This window comes from Ciconia boyciana, chromosome 21 (assembly GCF_034638445.1).
Source record: "Ciconia boyciana chromosome 21, ASM3463844v1, whole genome shotgun sequence".
Lineage (NCBI taxonomy): Eukaryota > Metazoa > Chordata > Aves > Ciconiiformes > Ciconiidae > Ciconia > Ciconia boyciana.
The window spans coordinates 7,753,954-7,764,450 of NC_132954.1; the positions used below are offsets into that span (position 1 = coordinate 7,753,954).

Here is a 10,497-nt window from a genome sequence, read left to right on the forward strand (position 1 = left end):
CATTTAATTATTATTACAAAGAATTATAGAAAGATAGAGAATTGTCTAAATGCCTTAAGCTGCAACAGGTTATTAGCATGGATTTTTTTTTTTTTTATAGTCACGTTAAATGGATTAGTATCGCAGCTTTGCGCTAAGCATAGCGCAGACATCTTCGCATCGGCCCGCGTCATCCCCTCGACGGTTTCGTGGCAGCGCAGGTGACCTGCAGCGGGGACGCTCAGCACGGCCGGGCCAGCGCTGCTCGGCCTGCGGCGGGCAGGGACGGCCCCTGCTCAGCACGGCTCCCGTCGCAGGCGCTGGAGACTTCTCCTCTGGGGACTTCAGGCCGGGTTCACGGGCCGGGGCTGCCGGCTGCAGCGAGAGCAGGGAGAAGCCTCTCGCAACCCGTCCTGCGGGCCGCAGGGCCCGGCCGCTCCCGCAGCAGCCTCCGCTCCCCCGGCAGCCTCCGCTCGCCCGGCAGCCTCCGCTCGCCCGGCAGCCTCCGCTCCCCGCGGGCCCAGCGGCGGCTCCGGGGAGGCCGCCGGGCCTGCAGCGCCCGCCCCGCGCCTCTAGGGGGGAGCCTGGGAGCGCGAATCCGCCGCGGGAGCCCCGCGGCCCCGCCGAGCCCCGCCGGGCCGCCCGAGGGCCCTCCCCGGGGCCGCGGGGCAGCGCGGGGCCGGCCGAGCCCCCGCGCTCCGGCAGCCGGCTCCCGGCAGCGGCCTCCGGGGCCGCGGGGCCGGGCGCTGGCCTTCGGCCCTCCCGACGGCACCGGCGAGGCCGCGCCTCCGGCTCCCTGCGGCCGCCGGCCCCCGAAGCGCAGGGCGGGCCGGGCGAGGTTAGACGTTTTCTCTTCGAAACCCTTCTGCCTTCCCGCGCCCTCTGCTCCCGCTCACACGCTGCCCGGCGCGGCTCTCCCGGGGCACCGCGTCCCTCTGGGACGTGTCGGGGCGGCGCTGCGGGAGGAGCTGCCCCAGGCCCACCCGGGTCGTGGCTGTGCGGGAGTAGCCCCAAGCGCGAAATGGCAGCAGCGCCAGCAACGGCGACCGCTGGCGAGGCACGACGCCCGCTGAGGTGTTTGGCTGAGGAAGCTGGAGCCTTACCCAGGCGAGAAGTTAGGACAGACCCCTGCGCTAACACCGCTGATATTTCTTAAGGAGCTGTTGCACGCACAGGTTTTTCCCTTCCTTTCAACAGCAGATTAATGGGCAGAATCACTGCTAAAGCAAAGCTCAGTGGAAACCGACAGCCGCTCTTCTGTTTTAATGAAAACATGTTTTCTTCCAAAATGCAGTTATCGCTGGTAAACGGTCAACTTCCCACCCTTCACAGCAGCGCTGTGCATAGATCAGGAAGGAGGAGAAGGATGTGCTACTCTGTCAAGTCTGCAAAGAGGCAGGATGGCAAACAGGCACTTGGGAGAGGCACACCAGATTTACCTTCTGCTCTAAGCAATCGGAAGTTGTTGGCATTTACTGTACAGAGAATTCCAGATTATAAACCAAAGGAAATATTTCCATTTCTGCACATAAGATTGGACAGACAAGCCCAGAAATGCAACACGTGTTTATCAGCATGACTGGAAGATGGCATTAACCGCGCCTGAGCCTCTCAGTAACCTCCTCGCTGTATCCTATCATCCTTTTCATCCCAAATGCTCATTCCACAAAGCTGGGGACAATCAATCAGGAAGTTTTGGACTAAATTGTAAAACCTTGTTCAGTCCTCTAGGTCGAAGGCTCAGAAAACAAATCTAATTATTAGAAAAGGGGTAGTTTGTCCCAAAGAGCAAAACTAAAAGTGCAATCGCTTCTTTGCCCTCTTTACTTGATGTCAGATGTGAATCAGGCGCGTGGGTTGGGAAGACATTGTCAAAGGTTTGCAAGGTCTTAACTGAAATAGTCTGACAAACAGACCTCAGATCCCACACGCTGTTCCTGAATATTGTGTCTCTTGAGTCTTCTGCTCCAGATGCTGTTTTGCAATAAGTGCATCACTCCTTTTGTACACTGTTGTGTAAAAGTGGAAAGACAGGCTGGGGCCTGGCTGTGCTCTCCCGCTGCGGTGCATCAGCAGGACTGAACAGACCGGGATCAGGGCTGGGCAGCGCAGGAGGTGGCAGGGGCCCAAAGCCGCCGGCCGCAGCATCCCAAGCGCCGTGCTGTGCCAGGGGAGTTCCCTGTGTCCTGGATGCTACAGAAATCCGCAGCTCCCCAGGAGCAGCCAGAGCCCAGCGCAGCCAGAGGCTGCTCCAGCTCCACGCCAGTGCGGCACTCCTCGCCCTGGGGAAATCCCCAGCCAAAGGTAGCGAAAGCATGGTCTTGCCCCACGGAGACAGGCTGCTCTAATAGCAGTGTAAGTGAGGGAGAGGCCAGCCCTGCTCGCACTTCTGCATTGTGTGCATTGCACAACTGCTGCAAGGTGTGCAAAACACGGAGCTGTCCTCCAATACCAGACAGCTCAGTCCTTGTCTGCGCTCGTGGCCATCTGCCAAACGTTGGGAACAAGCTTTGCCACCGATCCGTGGGCCAGTTAACACCTTCTCTACTGGTTAGCATGAGCAGGTAGGAAACCACCTCTCGGCCGCTGCCTGCCAGCTCTGCCGGCTGACACAGGCTGAGTCATATCAGATCAGCAAATGGAGCGGCTCCTGCTGCCACTGACATCATGGGAGCCGCGAGGGGAGAGCTGTGCAGTCTGTTTGTCTTTCTGCCCCGGTGACACACATCCGTCTCGTGGGAGGGCTTTGGGGCAGCCAGCGCTGTCCCACATTGCGCAGGCAGCGGCACAGCCCCGATGGTGATGCCCGGCCCCCGTGTCTGGGGTCCGCGCTGACCCGGCCGTCCTGGCTGGGAGAAGGAGGAAATGAGAGTTTCCTGACCGGCAATGTGCGCTCAGCCCGGTGCCTGGCAGAGCCGGGAATCCCATTCCGCGCAGCTTTAACAGGAGCACTGGGGAGACCCAGCCTCTGTCCCGAGGGGCTCACGATGAGCCCGCTTAGCACAAGAGGTCCCAAAGCTGCTGTCAAGGAGTTAACCCCTTGGGTTGGTAGACCTCGGCGGGGCTCGTAAGGGAAGGACTGGAGATATCCTTCCCTGACCTCCTGGGTGCCCAGAGCAGACACTCCCCTGGAACACCTGGAAGCTGTTCCCAGATGGGCAGTCTTCTTCCCTCTAACGCTCCCGCTGCACAGTGACACCAGCAGCGTGGGGAGCGGCTTGGGGCTGGCCTGTTGGAGAGCAGCTGCTGGCGCCTGTGCCCTGGGCTGGGGGAGCTGAGGGCCGGGGCTGGGATGGCCGGCTGCCCCTCCACTGCTCCCCCCTGCTGTGGGCACCGAGAGCTGCCAGGTGAGAGCACGTCCCCGTGACTCAGGGAGATGTTCCTGCTCTCAGGGCTGGAAACGCAACAACAAACCACAGAGCAGACAGCACGGGGATGTGTGTCCCTTTGCTCAGGAAGCGTTTGACACTTCTGTTTTTTGCTACATGCCTCCATTCATCCTGGAGACGTGCCTACAGATGACTAACAGCTATGAGCCACAACGCTGCGCTGTCTCAGCGCCTTGCTGCGAAGCCAGCCTTGCAGACCCAGCTCGCTCCCGGCCCACGTGCTGAGCTGGGGCCCAACGCCACCACACGCCTGCAAGCCGGAGGCACGTGATGGACACGCTGCCACGAGGCCGCAGCGGGCACCAGGGCTCTCCCTCGGGACCTGCAGGGATCTCAGCCCTGGGCAGTTTGGGAGGCTTTGTCCTCTGCCCTGACACATGCAGGGCACAGGGAAAGAGCAAACACATCTCCCTTCTCCCTGCAGAGCGAGGGGCATCCCTAGCAAGCTCCTCTGGGGGCTGGGGAGCCGGAGGTGTAGCTGTGCCATCTCCCCGCTGCGTTCCCAGAGCGTAGGCACAGTGAGCTCTGCATCTCCTGCCCCGAGGTGAGGTCTGCTCCGTAGGATCCTCCACCATCCCTGGAGGGGAAGAGCCGGAGAGCTCCCGGCACTGCTGCCCTTGGCTCGCTTGTCTTGGGCGTGCTCTGCTTTCAGCTCCTTAGAACAAAAACTGTCTGCTTCCCAGATGGATGTGACTTCTCAAGAGGTATTTGCTCAGCAATAGGCATAAATCCTCCGCTCTTAACATTGCTCTGGGTGGGATAAGGTATTCTGTGACTGTCTATTTAAACATCTTATGTTAATACCATGAAATGTTTGTTCAACTTACATTATTCTTTCAGCTCTGAAGTAGTAAACGCTCCCAGGCATGTCATCAAATCCATGGCTACAGATGCTGCATCTAAACAAAACTCAGGCGGAACAGGCAGGGATGTTTCTGGAGAAGGGGACAGTTGATATTTTCCGGCAGAGGGGCCATGACTGGGAAGGGCTTAGCAAAACAGTAAATAGCTGCTGTCACAGGCACTTGCGTAACTGCTTGGTTTTCCCCATCATTATTTATTAGTTGAGTCTGTTGCTTCTCTCTGCTTTTGACTCTGCTGTGGTAAACCTGAGGTTACCCGGCAAGCCAGGAGCACTGCTTCGGAAAGGAGAGGGTGGGTGCTACCTGAGTGCAAATGCTCTGGGTCCTTCTGTTAAACACGTCTGCTGGGACGAGGGGATCACAGCGGGGAGGAATCATCCAGGTATTGAGTCACTGATGCATCCTGGGCAGGGGCAGTGGGACCAATCATCCCTGGCTTTGGTGCAGGGATGTGGGGGAACCTCTTTCCCAGGCCCAGCCCTGTCCCGGCTGCCAGGATGGTCGGCGACAGGGTTTCTTGGGAGCTGTCTGGCCCCAGCCATGGTTTGTCAGTGCCTTGCTTGCGTGCAGGTTTACCTTTCGTGGAAGACTTCAGGAGACACACGCCGAGCTGCACAGCCCTAGGCTGGGACAGACGAGGAGGATTCATTTCGCGGCTCCCTTGCAGGGTACCTGCCTCACCATCCCTGGCTGGTCAGCCGAGACCGCACGTGCAGCACCGTGTGCTGCACCTGGGACAGCCTGGGCGATGGTAAGGCCGTCTCTGTCCCTTCAACCCTCAACAGTAAGATTTATAGTCAAAAAGACCTTGAAAAGATGGCTCTTGTCCTTGATGGAAGCGCAAGAGAAAAAAATAGTCAGGGTGTGCCCGATCCATCTGTCACTGAGGAAATAATCCCGTCCTCCTATAACTTAATGCCATCATTCACTAAGACCAAAGGTAGAGATCAAGGCTGCTTACTCGGAGTAGTACCTAAGGCCATGTCTAGTCAGGCACACAGGCAGTCTCAGTGACAGCCAAGTAAATTACTCTGGCATGGTCCCTTGGGAGTGCGTGCTCTCCTCCAGAGCAAGCCATCGCCTCTGAAACACATCTACTCTGCAAGGAACCCTCGGGCTACGCAGGGAGTAAGTTACTCTGCAGAGTGCTTATGAGGATCTCCTTAAAAGCCAGGAAATAAGTTCAAGAGAGAATATTTCAGAGAAAAATCGGTCTATTTGTCTGCAGCTGCAAAGGAATCCCATGCTCGGGGATGAAGGCGCCACGGGGAAGACAGCTAGCAACGTGACAAGTACTGTGGGCGTACAGGCTCAAAACACGAGTCAGTAAGTTCTGCAAATCCTCGGTTAGCCTCTCCTCTAGTTCTCCCTTGCTACGTTTTCCTTTTTTGTGAGAAGACTTGAGCTACCTTTTCTCCCCTTGAATCACTATGGCACGTAGCACCAGGGTTGGGAGGCCAAGAGCTCTCGCCCGACGCGTGTGCACGGGAGCGGAGCTGCCCTGCGAGAGGGGAGTGACCTTCCCACTGGTGGCTCCGCTGGGCACACTTCCAAACTGGAGCGATGCGTCAGCTGATGGGTTCTCACTCTGCAACCAGCTACGATGCTGCCATCAGAGATGTCTTTATTGAAGCAAGCGAGAGAAGCAGATGGTCTCTCAGTCAGCATCTCCATAAATGTGAGTGGTTGCGGCTATAAAAGCAAACTGCTATAAAGGGATGTTGCTAAGCTTTCCTTCCAGCATTATTGCTCGGCTTTCCTCATGAGGCATGGTGATCCTCTTCCAAAGAAAGGGCGTAAATCATCACTTGTTTTTTCCTTTAATTCCTGGATGTGCTGAGTACTGTGTAATAAATTATACTGCTCACTGTAAAAGAAAATTCAGATGCAGCTCTGCCAGCCTTTTGAATCCCTGCGTCGCAGGCGATGGGAGGATTCAGTTAATCTACCCGGTATTGTTCGCATCACCCAGGAGCGAACACACGTTGGTAAGTGCAGTGAGACGAGCCATTAGGTCGCTCCGCAGATGAACAGGGAATCCGCAGATCCCAAGGCAGCCAGCCCCAGCCCCGTCCCCTCCCAGAGAGGCTGTAGCCGTGAGCTCAAGCTCTGAGCAGGTATGGGTACCTGCTCCTCATTGCTGGGGGCTTGTCTACACAGGACTCTGAACAAAGTTAAATTGAAGTAACTAAATCTAAAGTGGATTAAAGAGCATTAAAATTCTGCACAAAACTCTCATTCAGAATGATAGTGGCCTTAATTCAGTTTAATTTACTCCCAAATGCTCCTAAATAAGGCCATTAAAATTGTCCTTAGTTAACATAAGCGGTCCCATACAGGCATTTATAAATGAGGTTTAATTAGCCCATTTTTAAAAGCAAGTTAGCTGCCTTGAGCTTCCATAGGTGGGCAAGCCAGGTCCATGGCCACTTTGCTGACGAGGCTCCTGATTGAGGCTGGTTAGCAATAGTTTTGTAGCGTTGGCATCTCTTCCCAAGGAACTGGCAGGAGGCCAGCTTCTTCCCCGCCAGCAGATAATAAGATCCTTGAATACCACCTATTTTGACTGCGTTAAATGTACGAGTGGGAGATGAAAGGCTTTGCCAGAGGACGAGCTCTTCCTTTAAAATCTGGGACATGGGAGTGGTAATCCCTAGAAAAATCCCTAGAAAAATGGGATGTCAGGATTTTACAAGACTTGTTCATGAGCAAGGAATCAGACTGGAGGAAACCACTGCTTTACACAGAGAACTGGAAGGAGACGGGGGACTGGGAGGGACTGAGCCCACCCTGGGAGAGGGCTCCTGCTATCACAGGCTACCGCGCCGTCACTGCTGCCCCCGGATGCTTTTGTTCCTTTTTTGCTTACTAGAAGCCCCGATTCAGAAAGACGACCCTTCAGCAGCATGAGACACGCTGCTGGCTGCCCTTGATACCCAGCCTGGAGCGGTTGGGCACATCCTGTGGTCTAGCATCTGGCCTTGCCTGCCCGCTGCCCTCCCCCTTGCTCTCACAAGTTCCTCCTCAGGAAAGGCCCCGTGCATGCATGCGCTGCAGAGGGGATTTCCACCTCTTTCCTGTGGGCGCAGATATCTCACAGCGGGACGGAGGCACGAGCACCGCTCGGCAGCCCAGCAGTGCCAGCGGACAACCCGTCCCGTGGCAGAAAGGGAACGATGCGGCCGCCCGACTGCCGTCGCAGCGCTGCCTCCCGCCCAGCCCCGCCGCCCCGCAGCCGAGCCTCCCCAACAAGCCCCGCCGGGCACCTCAGCCCAGGGACCGGGGCTGTGTCCCCCCGCACGCCATCCAACCCCACCAAGCCAGCAGAAAGAAAGTCGGATCGCTGTGAGATGAGGGCTTGACCTCTGGTGCACAACACAAAATCTCAGCTGTGCAAGATGTTTTTCCCAAAACTAAGTGGTGTTTGTAGGCACCTGGATGTGGAAGCAGAGCGGGCAAGTTGGAAAGCACTTCTGCAAAAAGCCATGGAGGTGCTCAGGACCCCTTATGAAATCCATGAAATGGTTACTGGCATGTCTCCGGCAGACTTGGTGCTATTTAGACTCCTCTGAATATGGCTCCCTTCCCTCCCCTCAGACTGATTCTCTGTTGTGCAGCTCCTCCAGCATTCCCCACTCCGGGACAACTCCAAACTCGATGGCAGTGGGCTGTTGTGGTCATGGTTTTCTGCAGGGTACTGCTCCCTGGGCAGTGCTTTCCTGAAGTCCTGCTGGATCTGACACCCCCGGGTGAGCAGAGAGGGGCAGAGACCTCCGGGCGTGTTTGGAGGAAGCAGGACGGCAGCAGGTTCCCGGAAACCACCGCGAAGGCAGTACAGCAGCAGCCGCACAGCATGAGGGCCAGGGGACAGCGCAGCAGAGGCATGACTGTCCCTGAAGACACTCCGGGCTTGTTTGCACAAGGAATTCAACCACAATACCTCCTCCTCCATGCTGCGGAGTGGAATGGGTCAATGCACTTTCAAATCACACCCATTAAGTGAGAGCCGGTTTCTTGCTTTGGAGCTGAGAAGCTGTGGGAGCTTTTCTCACCTCAGAGGAGGTGTCACGGTGGGACAGCTCTGCTTTTCCAGCCCCTCTCCCTGTGCAGGGGACCCTTCGTGTGCCTCAGGGAAGAAACAAAGTCTCCCGCCTTGTAGGTGGTCGTGAAGGGCCTCGGTGCACCAGTGGTCCTGGCAGAGGCTTTGTTCTGGAAATCTTCATATCCTCAGAAGCTGCAGCCTCCACAACAGCCCTTGGAATGCCAAACAATTGAAGCAAACTTTCTCTTCAAAGCAGTTTGCAAATACAAATGCAAAAAAAAGAAAATAAATCAAAAGAAACCACTGGGAGTTTTGGGGCGTGGCCAGCACACGACCCTCTTTGACTTTGAGGTTGGAGAAGCCGACAGACCCTCTCTATCCTGGCTTCTCTTTTTTACCAAATCGAAACAGGCAGCATGCAGTTGCTGTCACTGCTTTGCATAAATCAGAAGATCCAGCTTTGTGGCTCTTACTTGGGGTATTTCCTATAAAAAGCACATCTGTGGCCATACTTTTTGCTGCAATAGAGTTTAGCCTGGAAGCAAAAGCACACAAACAATGCTAAATTCATGCTGACTGGAGTAGATTCCAAAGGAAAGAAGAGTTGGGAAAGCACCTACTTAAGTACTGACTAAGGATATTATCTCTGATCTGAATCTAGCCTCTGTGTGTGTGTTACTGTTGAGTACACAGTGCGGTTTCAGACATGGCCAGAGACAAGAAAAAATGATTGTTTCAGGGTAACCACAAGGAAGATGAATGCAAATGTATTCCTGTAACTGGGAGAGTTCCCTTGCTCTTAAGTTGGGCTCTAGTACATGGCCTCAGGGAAGCAAATTTGCAACTACCTTCATTAAATTGTTTAGGAATGATTAATCAGAAGTCAGAGATGTAAAATCTTTGCACATTGTGAAATGTTAGTTCAATTCCTGTACTTACGGACAGTCTGTAGGGGTGGCTTTAGCAAACAGTCAGGGGACAGGTACTGGTGGTTGATCGGTGCTTCCTGTCGGCTCTTATCTCCTCTAAAAGCCGGGTTGATAAGCCTCCACCGGCTGAATCACAGCCACCTGCATCACATCGGGATCAAAGTGGTGCAAGAGACGTGTGTCAGAGACTCCGGCCTCCTGCGCGGTGCGCGCCCGGCGTGCAGCCTGCGTGGGCACCTTCGGGCTGGTCACCGCTGGCGCAGGCGGGGCCACCTCGGCAGGAGATGCTGCTAGCACCCCTGGCCGCGCCCTGCCGTGTCCATCCATCAGGTGACTTCAGTGTCACCGTAGGCTGTGTCCAAGCACCGGCTGCTGGAAGTGCAGCTCATACAGAACATAGTAATACACAAAGCACCTTTGCCGATGTGCCTGAAGCTTGTGGCTGTACATTCGCTCATTCCTTCTGCCTAAAGCTGCCTACAGCTTAGGCTTGGCTTAAACGGCAGTGGTGCATTCTCAGTGACTCCTCGGTGACTGCAGGATTGCCCTTGCACCTGACAGAACCCACCGTCCCCTGCCTGCTGTCCCGTTTCCCTCCCTTTCCAGTTTCAGCTCGCGGGTCTCCTCTGCTTCCCAACTGGGCGCTGAGTGTGCTGGGGCTGGAGCGATGTTTTCCTGACAGCTCTGAGGCCAAAGCCTGGTCTTTAACATGGTGAGGGGCAGCAGGTTGGTACCGCCTCAGCCCCGTACAGGTCAGGAGATGCACGCTCTCTCGGGAAGCACCGAGCATGCGTTTCGGAGCTCTGGGACTCAGTTACCATTTGACATCCACCTCTGATGGTGGGGGGAAATAAAAAAGGGCCAGGACTGGAGTTTTAATGATGTTTTTAGCCTCAGAGCAACAGCAGCCAAGGACAAGCTGGAAAACCCTCTGAGGAAACAGCTTCTCTGCCGCATCGACCTCTTTGATCCAGGATTCGCCTGCCTTGGCTAACTCAGGGTTTTGCGGCGTCTCCTGCTCGGCTCGCAGCCCGGTCGCCCAGGCCGAAGGGCCGCAGATCCCACAGCGGGGAGCACGGGCTGTCCCCGGAGGAGAGCAGGAAGCAGAAGGCAGCATTTACCTAACGAGCACGCTTGTCGGGGCAAATCTGCCCGCATTGCAACACGATTTGCATAAAAACCAGGTGTTTGCAGCAGGGGCCTGCCTCTACATCTGCCGGGGTTATTCCGCAAGGAGGCACCGCCGGGGCTGGAAGGGGACCAGCGGCAACCGCAGGGGCCGGGACGCGGCGGGG

At 56.0% G+C, this 10,497-nt stretch overlaps 1 long non-coding RNA gene across 1 annotated transcript; it reads left to right on the forward strand.

The window, feature by feature from the left end:
* The first annotated feature begins 606 nt into the window (after positions 1-606).
* Positions 607-6,091, forward strand: LOC140662026 (uncharacterized). The gene is made up of 3 exons (XR_012045970.1): positions 607-4,072; positions 4,802-4,982; positions 5,460-6,091. It is a non-coding gene; the product is annotated as an uncharacterized lncRNA (long non-coding RNA).
* The last annotated feature ends 4,406 nt before the right edge of the window (positions 6,092-10,497 follow it).